This window comes from Dermochelys coriacea, chromosome 3 (genome assembly GCF_009764565.3).
Source record: "Dermochelys coriacea isolate rDerCor1 chromosome 3, rDerCor1.pri.v4, whole genome shotgun sequence".
In the NCBI taxonomy this organism is placed as follows: Eukaryota; Metazoa; Chordata; order Testudines; family Dermochelyidae; genus Dermochelys; species Dermochelys coriacea.
In genome coordinates, this window is record NC_050070.1 from 73681918 (window position 1) to 73699552 (window position 17635).

Genomic DNA, 17635 nt, shown 5'->3' on the forward strand with positions numbered 1-17635 from the left:
AATCAAAAACTTTCACCATTCTATGCTTTCCCTTTCTTGCAGTATAAATTCAAGCCCTAAAAATCAGAGAACCACCAAAACATGCATAGGTCTAGACTGAACATTCCCAGTCTCTTGTTGTATCTGTCACCCTCCTCCCTCCCTATGTCTCACCTTTACTTGTAAATTACTTCTCCAGTTTCGACTACAAAAATCTTTAGGGCAGGAACTGTTTTTTCTATGTCTGCTGGGAAGCACTTATACTTTTCAGCTGGTATAAAATACTAAAACTCAGCATATTTCTGAATACAATTTTATACATTTACAATGAGGTCCCTTAACATCCATTCTGGTGGTCTTGACTTGATTGGCTTAATTTTCTATTAGTATTGTCTATAAGACCTAATCATGACCAGGATCCCACTATGCTAGATGCTATACAAATGCAGAGTAAGAGATGGCCCCTGCCCTCAAAGAACTTACAATCTAAATAGACAAGACTCTCAAAGAATGAGAGGGGAAACAAAGGGGAAGTAGTAGAGTAACTTGCCCAAGGTCACAGCAGTTCTGTGGCAGTGTCAGGAATAGGACCTCAGGTCTCCAGATTCCCAGACCAATACTCTACCCACTGGACACAACCACCTCTCTTTGGCTCTTGGTGTCCTACATAAAAATTAAAAAATAATAATTAAATCTCTAATTGTCAAAATTTTCCCTCCACTCCTATAAGTAGAGTGGTCTTCCCTCTTATACTTTCCTCCAGCTGAAATCCATGGGAAGTGCTAGCTCTGCAACCTGTTTTCCTTGACCCCCCGGCCACCCCTTCCAGGAGTTTTCCCTCGATAGACATTATTCATAGAGAGGGGGCTGCCAGTAGACTTGTGTGAATAAGTGTGGTTTTTTGTTTTGTTTGTTGTTTGTGTTCTCCCCCCCAGATCACTGGCAGTTCCAGGGGAAAAAACAATATAACTTGTTTCAGGATGACCTAAAACCAATATATTTTTTTCCCACAAATCAAAGAAGTGGGGAAATTTTTGTTTCAGGCATTTTAATCTCTCTAAGGGACTAGATTCACAAAACCAAGGTCAGGGTGCCCTTACCACTGCCCTTGTATCCAAAACCCCAGTGGTTAGTGCATTTCCTTGGGACATTAGTTACCTAGGTTCAGATTCCCACTCTGGAGAAGGAACTTTGACTCCAGGTCTCACTGTTTCCTAGGGGAGTGTCCAAACCACCAGGCTACTGGCTATTCTAAGGAGGGGCTTTCTCCTAATCTCCTTTTGAAGCTGTTCCACTTTGTATAAAATGCCAAAATAGTCACTGAGTCAGAGAGAGAGTGCACTTTTTTTAACTATATACACTCTAGAGCCCCATGGTTAGGGCTCTGCCCTGGGGAAAATGGTGACTTTTTTTTTTTGTAGTTTTGACTGAAACAATTTGCCAGAACTGTTTCACAACTTCACAAAATGTCAATGAACTTGAATCTGCATTTTTCAGTGAAAAAAATTTTGGCCAAAAAAACCTCCAAATCTCCCAAGGATTGCCCAATTATCCCTCACCCCCAACCCAAGAAGTCTGCAGAGGAATGACAAGTGACAAGACTTGCAGACAGTCTCCAGTAACTTACACTGCTTTCCCTTCAGGACTGGAATCTTCTCTCTGAGAGATGCTAGTCTAGGGGGAGCCAGAGCTAAGGAAGTCCCAGGCAACATGACTCCTACAGGAACTGCTTTGCTTCAAGGGTTTAGGGAAGTTGGAGGAAGAGGGGCAGCAGTGCAGAGACAAGGGACCTTCAGACAGAGGTGCAAGTAAGCCGGTGACCTGTACTGGTGCAGACTGGCTTCCCCAGGTGGCAATTTAAAAGGCCTGGGGCTCCCAGCAGTGGCTGGAGCCCTGGGCCCTTTAAATTTCCACCAGAGCCTTGCTGCCACCCCACTGGCTTTTTGTCCCCAGCTCCTGCTTTGCTCCAGTCAGCAGGGACTAATTCTCCTCCCATGCCTCACTGGGCTCATCTTGCCCCAGCCCCTGCCTTGCTCCAGCTGGGGACCAATCCTTCCCTCCCACCACCATCATGCCCTGCTGTGCTCTTGCCCCTAGCCTCTTTCCCCAGGGGGGCCCTCAAATATGTTTTGCGCCAGGCCCACAAAGTTAAGCCGGCCCAGGCCCTTTAAATTGTCCCTAGAGCCTTGTTGCCAGGGCCCTGGGGTAGTGGCAGCAGGGCTCCGGTGGCAAGTTAAAGGGCTGGGGCGGTAGCGGTCACCCCAGGCCCTTTAAATAGCCCCCTTTAAATCACCCCTGAACCCCAGAGCTCTTAATTGCCTCTGCAGCTGGGAGCTCGGGGTGATTTAAAGGGCCTGGGGCTCCCAGCTGCTGCTCCCACAGCCCTAGCCCCAGGCTCCTTAAATCCTGATTTAAAGTGCCTGGGGATTTCAAGGCCCTGCCTCTTCTGATGAGAGGGCGGGGCCTCAACTGGGACTCCAGAGTACTGGTAAGTCCTTTAAGTTACTTTCACCCCTGCCTTCAGAGATGCCTTTTACCTCCAGTAGATTCCCTGATGTATGTGCAGACAGAGGAACTGCTGGTTTAGGGGATGCATCCTCTAACATTTTTCATGGAATCTTATGGAACAATATATTAATGGCTAACATAGTATGTAAAAAGAAAAGGAGTACTTGTGGCACCTTAGAGACTAACACATTTATTAGAGCATAAGCTTTCGTGAGCTACAGCTCACTTCATCGGATGCAGTGAGCTGTAGCTCACGAAAGCTTATGCTCTAATAAATTTGTTAGTCTCTAAGGTGCCACAAGTACTCCTTTTCTTTTTGCGAATACAGACTAACACGGCTGCTACTCTGAAACCTAACATAGTATGTGTGGGTCTGTATTTTATGGCTTTGGTTTTGCATGTGACAACTGCTGGAAATGTGCTATTTCTTTGCCCTAAATTGGTATGCTTCAGGAAAAGTAAGATACTGGCTTTGTGTGAGATTCAGCAATGACTTACCCCCATACATCCTGCTGACTTTGGTAGGTTGGTCCATCGTGTCAATAAGCAGAGCACATGGCCATATATTTCCTTTTCAATTTTAATGAAGTAAAATTAATAGGGACAATTAAAATTCCAAATTAAATTATCTTTGCAGAGTGCCAGGGACAGCTGTATTGCTACATAAGTGTTCTGAAAATTACCTGAGGGCTTTCAGATGGTATTAATTAATTTATAATGTCTTGTGAGTATAAATGACAACACACACTCAGTCATTGAGACAAAATACCCACATGCCGATTGAATAAAATTCAAATGGCATTTTACAGGCCTACTGAATTTGGATGTCATCAGCATATGGCAAAGATTCAGGAACTTCCCAACATAGTATGAAGGAGTGGAACAGTGCTTTATGCGTTTGAGTTCTTGGAGCATTAGTCACTGCTAACACTACAGACTTGATTTTGAGCAACGTGTGTATGCTCTTGCCGCAGTTGTAGGATAATACCACAATTACATTCACAGATGGACATGTATGGCCACTTGTATGTGAACTACAAGTGAGTGACTTTTTTTTACAAATTTTTTTTGCCAAAAAATGCATTTAAGGGGGCCCAAAACAGTTCACAAAATTTGGGTGGAATCTGTTTCATTTTGACCCTCTTGAATTTTTTTCAACTTTTCAATTTGAAACAGTGTTTGGATTTCAGATTTCAATAAATAACACATGCACCAAAAAGGTGAAAATACCCAAAAGGGTGGATCAAAATGAAGGGGGGGGGGTGCATGCAGCAGTTACAATCAACTAAAATATTTTGGTCAACTGAAAACAAACAAATCATTTGGAGACCATTCAAAATGTATTGGTTGATTTGAAATGGAAATGTTGAATTGAAAAATTAAACCAATGTGGGGAAAAAATGGTTCAAAAACCAGATTCCCCCTCAAAATTTCCTCCCCTACCCCAGATATTTCAGTTTGTCTCCAAACTAAAAATTCTGTTCACTCACTTCTACTGTGAACATACCTGATTTAAATGCACAATAGTAGTATAGTAACTGCACAAGCAAAAGAAGTAGAAACATTTCATATGGACGCATTTTGAAAATAAAACTTCTTGCATGAGCTTTAAAAAGGAGTTCAAAAATTTCAGCCCTAATTAAAGATATTAGAATATCTGAAAATAACTGATTAAATTTAATCGTCTGTGAAATTTGAAGAAGTCAACTCAAGGTCAGCATAAGAAGGAAAATGAATGATTTAAGTTACCCTATTGCAGAGCCAGATGGTATGACTGGAAGGTTAAAGTAAGAAAAAGGGTTCTTCAAAAGTTTGTGAATCTATGTATGCAAATCATGGAAATAAAAGGTTCACTAGTAAATTTAAATCATAAATAATCAATGTACTAATTGCTCAGGGGCTACTTAGAAGAAAGACTTTGGAGGGAATGGAGATAAATGTCTAGAGACTTACAGCTATTTTCTGTTCTCCTGTTCAAAAAGCCCACAGAAGGGAAAGCTTTTCTTGAAAATAGCACATTGTTCAGACTGAAGAAATTCAGCTGCGTTCTGGGTTCCTCCTGTTAACAATTGGTGTCCACGAAGCAGCACAGTGGCCGCTGCCTCTATTCCACTACTTCCTGTTGGCTCCTTTCCAGTGGTGTTAAAGAATCGTCTCCTCTATCTTTGTGGGGTTTGTCAAGCAGGATCACTTCCTCCCAAACTCCTGGGATCTTCTGAGAAAGGGGAAGCATCCTGACCTCACAACCCCGTTCTTGTCTCCTATAAGGTTTTCCCCTCACCGCTGTTGCTAGTCAGTGATGTCAATCTCAAAGCCTTATTTGTCTTCTAGGCCCACAACTGTCTCTGCACAATTCCTTTATCTTTTATGGACAGAACACCCTTCCAGAGCTGGTCCACAAAGCCATCACTTGTTCCTCTTAAAACCCATTTGTTCCATGACACCTATAGCAACTTAACTAATTAACCTATCTGCCTATTTAGTGCATTTATTTATATTGAGTGAATTGCTCATATCTGCAAGGTGATAGGAGCCATATGTTCCTCAGGAAGGGGGTGAGGGTACTGGACATGAAGCTAGGCACCCCTGTGGAAGAATGTCAGGAGCAAGAGGTGGGAGGCTTGTCTGGTAAACGATGCATGTAATTTTAATAAGATGTACTTATCACTGCAGTCATTTTTATGTGTCCTATCTCTTTCCTTGACCTTTCATCTGTCTTTGCCTCTTTAGATTGTATGCCCTTCAGGGCAAGGGCTATGTCAGACCCTGAGTCTGGAAAGTACTTACTGCAATCTAAATGTTAGATTTCTGTGCTCTTTTAATCTTTTTCCTTTCTGTTTAGACATCTACCAAGGATGCTAATTCTGAAGGTAGAGGTTCTTTAAAATGGTAACATGTTAATTGAAAATTTGATGCAGATTACTAAAATTCCTTAGAAGGAAAGTCCAGGGGTTAGAGCAGTAGCCTGGAACTCGGGAGATCCAGGTTCAACTCCCTGCTCTGCCAGAGAACTTGTGTCTGATGGCTAGCTTCTGTGTGCCTTCATTCTGTAAAATGGGGATAAGAGTAGAGTATCTCTTTCTAGGAGTGTTGATAAATCCATTTAAAAATTGTGAAATACTCAACTACTATGGTAATGGAGGCCATATAAGTACCGCTGGTGGAGGTGAATGGAAAATATGCCATCCAGTAGCTACCCAAGTAAAAGGCCTTTTGGTCAATACCAATATGGGTGAGATTATGCTGGTGACCTGTAGATGAATAATTCAGTATCTTGTTCTCAGTCTTTCATTTAAGTCATTTGAGCCAATTGTTGTTAGTCTTAGTTATTAGTCATGTAATGCTTTTTTTTTTAAAAAAAAAATCATCCCTTCCTCCATTTTCAGATGTTCCATTTCACCACTAACAGCAGAAGAAGTCAGGTGCAATTAGCTGTAAAGAGGCATGTGACATTGCTTTCACAGGAAAGGACTTCCAGAAGAAGAGATGGCACTTGTGCATGACACATGCTGCCAAGTTTTGGTTGGCTCCTGTGTACAAGTGAAACTAGCATAACATCTGGTGAGCTGGAACATATGCCATCCTAACACATGGACAAAAACATGTAAGAAGCCAAGCAACTTCAAGTGGGATTTTTGAAAGCATTCAATTTTTGGCTACCTCTGTTTCTGTTGACATCAATGATAAAACTCCCATTGACTTCAATGGGAGCAGTTAGGTCATCTAAGCACTTAATAAAAAATTCTACCCTATGTTAGAGCATCAATTAGATATGTGGCTTTTATGAATGGACATCTAGTCTGCAAGTACTGAAACCTGTCTTCCATACTTATAACTGTAGATTAATTACCCTGACTAACACAGAGAAGGGCAAACATAAACTCATTTCCAGGTCTGGGGAAAGTTTTTGTGCCTAATGAACTAGGATTATTTTTCATATGTGAGGGGGAGTATTGTTAAAATAAATTGGCTACTTCTTTCTCTGGGGATCTGTTTAAATGTTCTAAGCCTAGCTTTATATTTTGTTTTATGACAGGCAAATCATGATCAGAATAGTTAATCCACATTTCTGCCCACTTTGTAGGAAGATATTATTTTGATGATGCTATTTTAGAACTTTCTAAGATCCCAGTTACAGGTAGGGAAAGAAAAGAATCTGCCTGCCTGCCAGTGTTCAATGGAGCTGCTTCTTGCTCTGGCAGTAAGAAAGAATTCCAAAGTACCTGGTCATCTTTAGGTGTCATTAGGATAGGTTTTCAAGTAAGTTATTTTCCATAATTAGTGTTCAGAGTCATCAGACAAATCTCAAAAAATGCCAGCTGTTTACTTAGGTCTATATAAACTCTATTCTCCTGTTTTAGTACTCTCACTGAGAGGTCTTGGAGAAGAGAGTACATCTGGCCCCTTTCAGTTCCTTTTGACTTCTTGAAGTGAATATGAAGTAGGACTAGAGATTTTATATTACCTGTGATTGCAGCTGTTGAGTCCACAGCTGAAATACTGTCTCCAGTACTGGTGTCCACACTTCTAAACAGGATGCTGAAAAATTGGAGAAGGGTCAGAGAAAAGCACAAGAATGATTTGAAGAGCACAAGGCATGCCTTGCACTGAAATACTTAAGGAGCTTAATCTATTTCATTTATCAGGGAGAAGATCCAAGTCTGTATGTACCAATACAGAGAGAATATATCTGGTAGTAGAGAGCTGTTTAATGTAGTAGGCAAATCCATAACTAGATCAAATAGCTAGACAAATTCAAATGGGAAATAAGGTACAATTTTTTTTACCAGTGGGGGTAACTAATCACCAGAACAGCTTATGAAGACAAGAGGTGGATTCTCTATCACTTGAAAATTTAATATCAATATTGGTCTCTAAAAATATGAGCTAGTTCAATCACTAAGTATTGGACTTGATGCAGAAATTAGAGCGAAATTCTGTGGCCTCTGTCATGAAGGAGTTCAGACTAAATGATCACAGTGCTCTCTTGGCCTTTAAAAGAAAATCTATGAAGTGGTCAATGTCTGTCTGCTAGACTGGTAGTTTGGAAACAAATAATGATTACTAAGGATCAGATGGAAACTGAGCTGTCAAGTACATGTGACCTGACAGGTTTGTTTCAATCATCATCATCATCAGTCCATTGCATGCAGAGTTTACAGTAGTCTCCACACAAGGTAATTGGGTGTCTCTCTCTTTTTACTCCTTGGGCTAGAATGTTATAGGTTCAGTTTTGGATGCTATGTCCAAGGAATTGGAAACAATTACTGTCATGAGATTGGCTTTTTTATGGGTATGACTTAATCGTGTTGCTGTATGGGATCAGTGAATGCTTTCTTTTCCTTGGGTTTCCTTCTCATTGGCTTAGTCAGGATTTCCTTTTACCTTCCTTTATTTTCTGTTTAGTATTCTTGCTTTAATCCTAATCCTAGTGGTTTTGAACATTTGGACTGAAGATGTATAAGGCTTCCTCTCAGCAACTTTGCACTCATTCAGAATACTATGACAAGATTTCCAAACCAGTGATGGAGGATGAGTGAATGGCAGAGGGAGATGAAAGGGATCACCACATCTCGCATTCAAGTTCTTGTATAATTTCTTGTTCAGTATGATGTCAGTTTGCATCCAAAGCTTCTGTGAGCAATAAATAGGGGTATTTTTAGGCCAGTATTTAATTTTGGTTTGGAATTCCTTATTCCTTACTTTCATAAACCTCAACCACATGTTGATGCACAGAGTGACATTTCTTTATGAATAAAATTATAAAATAGTATCTGGTGCAGAGAGAAACTTCTGTGAAGAAGAGCACAATCTGACCTTGCATATTATGTGCATCTTTAATTTAGCTTTAAAATAGCTCTTCGGATTTCCATGCAGGCTGAGGTCACTAGAATTCTAATAACTCTGTATTCCTTAGTTGGCTTTTTATATACAGGATGCTGTTTGGTGAAAACTAATTCAATTTCCTTGGTATATCTGCACCAAAACAGTCTTTTTTTTTTTTAAATTAATCAGAACCATATAGTACATGAAAGCAGCTAAAATCTAACACAAGCACATGTTTTGAAGCTGAATAAATAACTTTAAATTAGCTCAGGATAGTTTGTCTTGTTTTCATTGTGACTGCCAATTTAGAGTAAAATCTCCACTGTTTCAGTGCAGAACACATTGGCATGACCTTAGCCTAAGCTGTTTTTGTTTTGTTTCTATATTCGTGCTGGGCAAGAAATCTTAAAGAACAGTAAAAGTGGCTACTGTACCAGCAAGGGTGTTATTTTAAATTACACTCTTACCATGATGTACAGTTGTAACTATCACTGAAATCATGTCAGCTTTGAAGGAGCCATTATGATTCAGATTTATAAGAGTGCAAGTGAAATGCTACAAGCTTGTTCTGGTGCATGTATCAGTGATGTGTGGATTAAGAGCTGCTTAGAAGTACATCTTGCTATAGTGAGGATGACAGGATTTCTGTAGAGAGATTTCAATATATTGTGGGAATCTGTACAATAGAAACTAGCAAAAAAAGTCATTAGAAGAATTTGGTCTCGCTGCCTTTGTGTCTGGTCCAAATGAACTTTGACCTCCATGTAAGTTAGTCTAAAGAAGTTTTTGCTTATTTTTCAGTCTTAAAGCTTTTTGCTCTATTCAGCATATGTTAAAAAGGTATATTAATCTGGGGGGGAACCCTACAGAAAAACAATGTAGAAAATCCAGGGCAAGATGTTTACTATCTCTGTCATGATAGTTTTCAATCCAGATTAAACTTCTAATGAACCAAAACTAAAAGATGATGATGTATATTTTGGGGAAGTATACAGACTACTGCTTCAGGAATTAACTGCAATCTTATTTAATAGTTCTATTAAAGATGTGGAAGTAGATTAATCTACCTCACAGATGGGAATGGGTTGCTATCAACAAGATGGACAGAACAATTTAAAAACAGGATCTTGTAAGACAACAAATGAGATTCAGCCTTGCAAGATTGCTCAGTAAGAAGGTAATTCTTGGAAAACTCTAATATGAAAAGAGATGTGTGAGCTGCAAATTAGATGTGAAGTTGCAAAGCATGCTTTTTTTTTAAAAGCCATTGCAGCTGTAGGCTGCATGTATAAAGGCAATATGTGAAGGACCAAGATGACAAGTCCATTCTCTGAGGCAATGGTGACACCACAGCCAAGATACTGTAATACAGTCAGTCATGAGCTCTTAATACCAAAAAAAACTGACAAATTGAAAAATTTGGAGAAGATCAACCTAAATGATTAAGGGACTGGAAAGAAGATTTATTAAGAATAAAAACTGCATATGGCTTTTTCAAGTAAGAATGAGAAGCTGTTACAGTAGCCACCTAAATATATTGAGAGGATGCAAATACCAAAAAACCCAGAATCGTTTAGAATACACTGAGGATTTATATTAAGAGTAAAAGTGAAATTAAAGTAAATGAACTGAGTAGCAGAAAAATTTTATTAAAAGAGATCTATTAAACTTTAGAATAGTTTCTCAAGGGAATTGGTGGAAGCCCTATTAAACCAGAGAAAATATGGGAGAATGTATTATCACAGAATTATTTATTTTAGAACAAAAGAGGCTGGTTATAGAATCGCCTTAATTTATTTTCACATTCCCATACCCTCTACAGACGAGTGCTGCTGTTTACCTGTTGCTTGAAATATCCACAGTACATTTTTTGCTGATTTGTATAAAATCAGCAATGTAGAAAAGATTAATACAGTAAATATTTTCATTTCTGTAAGTTATAGTTGCATAGGTATTATAGTTGTACAGTTCTGTATTATAGATGCTCCATGACCCATCTTTTTCTGCTCTTTTGATGAGTACTCATAAGATCTTTGGGAGATGCCAGGTATTATGAACCTAAGTGGAGTGTTTGCATCTCTGTAAAACATAGAAAAAGCTGGATTTCACAAATACAAAACATGCAGGTAATGAGTAATTAGAAATATATTAAGACAATAATGTAGCTGTTTAGAATGGACCAAATTACTTAAATAAAACTCCCCTTGAAATGAATAGCTTTTGTCAAGTATGAACTACAGAGTTGGAACCAATATATTTACATGTGGTCAAATGCTAAATGCCATGTCTCCAACCCTGGAGTGTGCTGAAGAGAACTGCTGTGGGCCTCTCACTGGACAGCAAGTTGTCCTGATTACTCAGGATTATGCACAGCAGAGGAATATGCAGTAGCAAGCAAAACACAAAAAAACAGTTAAGAGCAGCATAGCCTTAAAGCCCTTGTATGGGGGGGGTGGGGGGGTTAAATGTAAATTTCTCTAGCAAATGGAATAGTGTCTTCAATGTTCCATTATACAATAAACACAGTTCTGTGGAAAACTGATTCAGGGAACAGTCATGCATTGGCTATGATATGGACTAGATCTAATTATATTTCTTCTGTTGTATTCAGGGGGAAATTAGCTTAGGGTGTACCCTTTGGGTTTTTTTCCTGAACACTTGGTACTGTAAACTATCACTACCTTTGATTTTTGGTAAAGAAAATAGGCTGAGCTTTAGGCTGAAAAGTCTTCAGAAAACCAACCTACTGTAGGATTGCATCATTTTTGGATTACCTGTAGAATAATATCTTTGTGAGGGGGAGATTATATTGTGCTTGGCTGGCTGTCACCAATCACTAAGCTTAGCTATTTGTCATACTGTCATGGTTTATAGAATTCTTGCTTTTCACAATTTTCAAGCATTTTTTTTGGCTGCCTAGTGGACCACTGGGGAGTTCCTTTACCTTTTTTTAACGAGAAACTGCATCTGCCTTCATCAAATGTAGCCCTGATAGTTGAGAGAATCTTCCAAATGTTAAATGAGTGACCTGGATGTAATATTTGATTCCTAAATCCTTCCTGCAAAGGGTGCTTCTCCAGAGTCATCTTTTTCTTTATCTAAAGATGTGGTCAGAAATGACAGATCTATAAAACCATGTAACTTGTATACATATAACATTCTTTCTCAGCACATCACTTTAATATCTTTATAAAAAATGTGTTCTCTTTCTGGGCAAGAGATTGTAGCCTGAAGTGAAGCAAAGGGGCCACAATCTATCTGCAAATACCTAACAGAGAATTCCCCTGGCATAGGGGAACTCTGCTGATGCATCTGGGTCAGAGGCAGGCCCTGCACCACTGCCTCTTCCACCCCTCTTGCAGTAAGTGGCATCTGGGATCAGAGAACAATCTTCCACTGGCATAGGATCCATTAAGCACTCCTATATAAAAGTCCAGACGTAGCTATAAACTGTCAGGGCTGGGACTGACTCTCTAGTACCCCTCCTTTGTTTGGGCACCTGCTTCACTCTGTGCAAGAGAGAATCTAGCCATGTATGTGTAATATGGGTTTTCCCTATTTGAACACAATTACATTTACTCAATTTATAAATGTTGATAGATTTGGGGAAGAAAAAAAAATGCTGTGGTTTTTGGGTCTTTTATAGTTAATACTGTGACTCACCCATCCCCAGACATAACCATGATTTTCCCACTTTTTTCCACATGCCAAAAAAACCCACCAGCTTTACCAATCAACATTGTATACAGCCTCTATGGCAATCCTCTTCAATGTGATTTGTGAAGTGTTTTTTTTTTTTTTTAAAAAAAATTGAACATGTTTAGGGAATCTTATCTTTTGGTGGACTTTATAAATAAATTAATCATTAGGAAAATCTGAATAGATATTGTGACAGGGTCAGGCCATATGGCTACAAGAGTGGTCAAAGGTATACACACTGGTTCTAGGTTAAGCAGGTCCCTTTTCCCTGGGTAAGATAACGGCCTATTGCAGAACACTCATGAACTTTCTAGAACTAATTAAGGCAGGCTAATGGGGACACCTGTAGCCAGGGGGGAAGCTGCTAGAATTAAGGCTAATCCAGACACCTGGTTTAAAAAGGCTGTGACTCCAGTTAGTGAGGTGTGCATGTAAGGAGCTGGGAGTGAGAGGACATGCTCCTGGAGGACTGAGGAGTACAAGCATTAACTGCCATCAGGAGGAAGGTCCTGGGGCGAGGACAAAGGAAGGCATTGGGAGGAGGCCAAGGGGAAGTAGCCCAGGGAATTGTAGTTGTCGTGCAGCTGTTCCAGAAGGCACTCTAGAGCACTGCAGTCCACGTGGCCCTTGGCTGGAATCCAGGGTAGAGGGCGGGCCCAAGTCCCCCCAAATATACCAACTTCTGACCCAACACAGGAGCTTCCACCAGAAGTGAAGGTCTCTGAGTTGGACCCCAACCCACCTGGTGGATCAGCAGAAACTGCGGGGATTGTTTTTACACTTTCCCCTTCCCCCGCCCCCCCCCTATGCTGGCCAGTGATGAGGTTATCTGCGTGAACGGCAGATTTGAGCCATGAAAGTGGCCGAACTGAGGCCTGTCATGAATCTCTGAGGCAAGCAAAATCCTCCAATAAGCACAGGACCCACCAAGTCAGAGGAGGAACTTTGTCACAATATGGAGGAAAAAAACCTAATACTGTGAAGTAGTAATCCACAAGAGAGAGCATTGAAAAGTACAGCACTGATGATAATACGCTTAGGCTAAGATTTTTCAAAAGTTGCCAGTGAGTTTGGGAGCCTCATACTTAGAGTCCTATTTTGAGACACCCTGTATGATACCAACAGCTCCAAATAAAACCAGTATGGGTATTCAACACCCCAGAAAATCAGGCCCAAGGTTGGACACCCATAAATACAGGTATTCAAAATGTATGGTTATTTTGAAAATTTGGACTTTATTACTGCCCTGGTGGAACAATAAATCTCACTTTATCTTGTTCAGCAAGTGAAGTAGGAGTTACACTTGGAAATATAATGTTGAGGTTTGAGGTCTTTCCCTGTATTTACAAAGGGGATTATGGAAGAAATTACAGGATTTCATTTAAATTGCTAACCAACCATTTGCTGTCTGGAACAATTGTTCAGATTAGCTAAATTCAGTTAGCTAATTGGAAAGTGAAGGCACCATTTTTGTGGGGCAAGAAGACTTCATTTTAGCACTGGTCATGTTGCTGCCATCATGATGATCCCTATATTCCTGTTGTAGAAAAGTTTGTTATGCATTTATCCTCATGATTCAGAAGATCTGCAGTTGGTGTGCAGCCAGTGGCATTGAGTATACTAGTGGATCCAGCATGCTATGTAATTGCTCAATAGAATTCAACATAGTTCAGCTAGTGTTTCTGACATTTATTTGTAATCCAAAAGCCCACACCCTAGGGCTTTGTCTACACTGAGAATTTTCTGAAGTAATCCCACCATTGCTCTAGCACGAGTGCCGCTTTATGGGAGTGCTGTAGCCTAGCTGCCAATGTTTTTACAATCATCATTTAAACCTCATATCTAAACAAATCTTATGAATTTGAGGGGCAGGTTACTTTGAATACTTGAGGATATCAATTCCTCCTCCTCAGAGCTAGCCATCCATAGTACCACAAACAAAAGAGAGGTTGCTTTTCAGACTCTGCAAGCCAATATGAAAACTGCTATTCCCTTCTGTTGTCATAACCTAATTTAGGTCCCAATGCAGCAAAGCACTTAAGCACAGGGCCTTCACTCAAAAGAAGAAACTTTTCATGTCTTCTCTGCATGGGGATGATGCATCTCACTAACTGTAGCTACTCTACCTTAAAGTGCCTTGTGTCAGAACTTGTTTTCAAAGTGATTAATTTGCATCATAAGGTATGTCTATGCTGCATGCCACTTGCAGTGGAAAAATAGGCTATATCCTCACTGCGGTGTGTAGTTACACACAGCAGTGAAAGGCTCTAGCAGAGTGGAGCTTTTCCTGCTACCTCCCACTGCCAGAGCCTTTCCCTGCTGCCAGAATCTTTCCCTGAAGTGGAGAGACTCCATCAGCTCCCTGTTGCTGGAGCCTTTCCCTACTGAAAGGAGCTGTCAGAGCCTTTCCCTGTTGCCTTCCCCCATGCCAGAGCCTTTTGCTGCTTCTGGAGTCTTTCCCTGTGGTGTGGAAAGACTCTCTGGCAAGTGGGGAGGCAGCAGGATGCTACACTGCTAAAAATAGCAGTGTAGATGGGAGAGGAACTGCTGGGGTATGCAGAAAGCCATGTAGGGTACAGTCATGTCTTTACTTGCCTAAACGGGGCCTCATTATCTCCACTGTTATTTATATCCATGCTAGTAGGACATGCAATGTATGCATTCCTCCTTGGAAAAGGAATAACTCCACTTTAGGGTGAGTTCTCTCTAACTATTATGCTGCTGGTAGTCCTCCAACTAGTATCCCACACTGCAATGCTTCCCACGTGGGTCAACCTGTCTGGGTACCTGTCTTCCCTCCACTGCTCTGGAGGGATAAAACCTGTCTGTTTAAATGCAGGTAGGCATTCTGATGCCAGGCAGTAGTGTGTTCACATACCCATTATAACAGCACTTATGCCCATGCACACACATGCTTCTGTGTGGACCACTGCAGAGGTCCTGGACTTGATTGCCCTCTTCTGAGACAAGCATATCCAATACCATTAGACTACAAACATCTACAGGGTACTTTCAAAGAAACTGAAGGCAAAGGGATATTCCTGGAGCTGAGTCATAATACAGAAGTTCCAATGGAAGTACCAGAAGACAAGAGATCGTAACAGGACCTTTGGTCATGCTCCCATGACCTACCCATATTATGAGGAATTGGGCCTTATGTTTGCAAGTGATGCTACCACTGAACTCAAAGTGGCTGTGGGAGATAGTGCTGCAGAGAGAATGGCAAGCACACAACAAACCTCCGACTGCTCCTCTGACCCCTCACATGCCATGGGGTCCAACCAAGAGAACAGCCAGGATTTCTATGACCTGGCAGATGTGAACAATCCTCAAGAACCCCCTGTGGAGAGCCATCCAGAAACGGCCATGGAGGAGAATTCTGTCAGCACCCTGCCTGACATTGCTGTAGAGAGGAGCTGTGGCAGTAGGTATCATATGCTATAGTATACAACTGTATAGGGAGATTTAAGCTACTTTTTTCTGGGTTGGTGCTGTCCAGTGCTATGTTGGGCAGAGGGCTGAGCCTCCCTTCACCTTCTTGGCATTTAAACACCCCCCCCCCCCCCGCATCCTCCCCCCAGCAAGCTATACATGGAGTCCACACCAGAGACTTACTGCGGCTAAATATGATGCTTTATCTAATCCCACAAATCCAGCAACCCTTTTCATGTCTAAATCCCCCTCCCATACCAATCTGCTTCCTGCTCACTCCCTTCACCATGTAGCCATGATGGTGCCCCCCACATCTTACTCAAAATGACATCCACACTGGACAATTAAACCTTTACAATTTTTTTACAGTGTGAACTCTCACAAACATCAGCCACCTTTTCTGCATCCCAGCCCTCTTTTCACCCCTTAACAGGCTGCTTCCTTCTCTCTCTCTTCCTCCCTCCTCTAGCCAGCATGGTCCCCTGCCCACTGCCTCCCTTGCTTAGGATATCAGCACCATGGGAGTTTAAAAAAAAAAAAAAAAAAAAACATTGCATATGTCACCTTGATTGATGTTACCTCTGCTCCAGAAACAGAAAGACTAAAAGAATCATTAGAAAAGGTACATTGGCTCACAGTTTCATTAGTGCACTTAGCTTTTACAGAAGTTTAGAGTTCATGATGTAAATGCCCCAAATCAAGCTACAGAGGCATATCTGAATGCATAGATATTTTAAACTTGTAATGCACTTGGATATAGAATTCTATTAATTTTGCAATTCACAAGAGAGAACTTAAGGCAAAGATAATGCTCAATTTTGATATGAGCATTGGATGGCAAAGCAGCTGTCTGTGGTGCCCCTGTAATAAGTGTTCCCCTTCCACTCATGTACCTGTTGCGGGTAAACCATCCTGGTAAATAGCAGTGATGCATACTTTTCTGGTTTGTGCAAAGCCTTTTTGAACAGGACCTTGCTGTGTCTCCTGGTGCCTTATGGTACCACCAGACTTCTCATTGTTTTTGTGGCTACAGACTAACACAGCTATCCCTCTGATACTTGTCTCAGGGTTGTATCCTCCAATGTCTAGACAGCCTGCAGAGGTGCACATGCAATTACTAACTTGCTCATTGCTTCCCACCCACCATATAGGATAGGCTTCCAACCTTGCAAACAATGTTTAAAAAGAAACCATAGGCACTCGTAAAGCCACCCACCCTGCTCCCCCCACCCCCAAATAATAAATTGGAATAAGTTAGATAATGTCTTACCACACAGAAAGGAATTACTGAATAGGAAGAGAAGATGGAAGTGTCATTCCAAAATTGTGGGAAGAGAAACATTTTCTCATAGTTCTCATGGAGACTATGAGTACTGGGACAATAAGTACTTGTGTGTTTTCTGATTTCCCACAGCACCTGTAATGTGCAAAGAAGGAAGTTATTGCCTGCAGAGAGGTCAAATCTCAGAAGTGGAGTGGGGGAAATCTTGAGATAATCTGTTGCATGAAATATTCAATTCATCACAACAGAGGGCCATGAAGACAGAGCTGTGGAGGGAAGGTTTCCTGAGACAATCTCAAAAGATTGAAAGGGAAAGGATAGCCCTTGAGAGCGAGTGCATTGCTCTGAAAAGGACATGATGCAGTCATTGAAGAGGCAAGCAGCTGTGTGGAGCACCATTTAGTCCAAAGGTCAAGCACTGTGCCACAGCATTCCAATGTCTTGCACAATGTAGAGACTATACCATACTGGGACCACCATTTCAATCAACCTAATTACATTCCATCCCACAGGACGCTGAAGGGAAAAAGGCAGTTCCTTATGAAAAGGCAGACGAATTGGGCTCTGTTTCATAATGCTGCTGCTGTTGTAGCAGTATGTTTAATGATGGAGGAGAAGCAGGAGTTACTTCTGCATAAGCTCTGGCTGCACAACTCAAAATGCATATACATCATGCTGCTAGTGTTAATGACTGCCATGAGCATAGTACTTAATGCTAGGTCCTCCATGCTGCTTGACTGCAGTTCAAAAATTGTGCTGGCAAAATGAACAGATGCCAGGAGAAGAATCATGGGACTTTATTATTTTGATCCTCATCTTAATAAAGACATGGTCTCAGATCCATCAGCTACTTCCATTCGCTGATGTTGCATGAGGCAAGTCCCATTCCTCCCATAATAATCCTATACC

At 41.0% G+C, this 17635-nt stretch overlaps 1 protein-coding gene across 6 annotated transcripts in view; it reads left to right on the plus strand.

Annotated features, from left to right (window-relative positions):
* Positions 1-17635, plus strand: part of FUT9 (fucosyltransferase 9) — a 136634-nt gene that overhangs the window by 53412 nt on the left and 65587 nt on the right. The window contains exon 2 of one of the 6 annotated variants that reach the window (XR_005291693.2): positions 5874-7056. The exons of the other annotated variants lie outside the window; for them this stretch is intronic. The gene's annotated coding sequence lies outside the window, so the exon portion shown is untranslated. Of the gene's footprint in view, positions 1-5873; positions 7057-17635 lie in introns of those variants that run through there. 6 annotated transcript variants of the gene reach the window in all.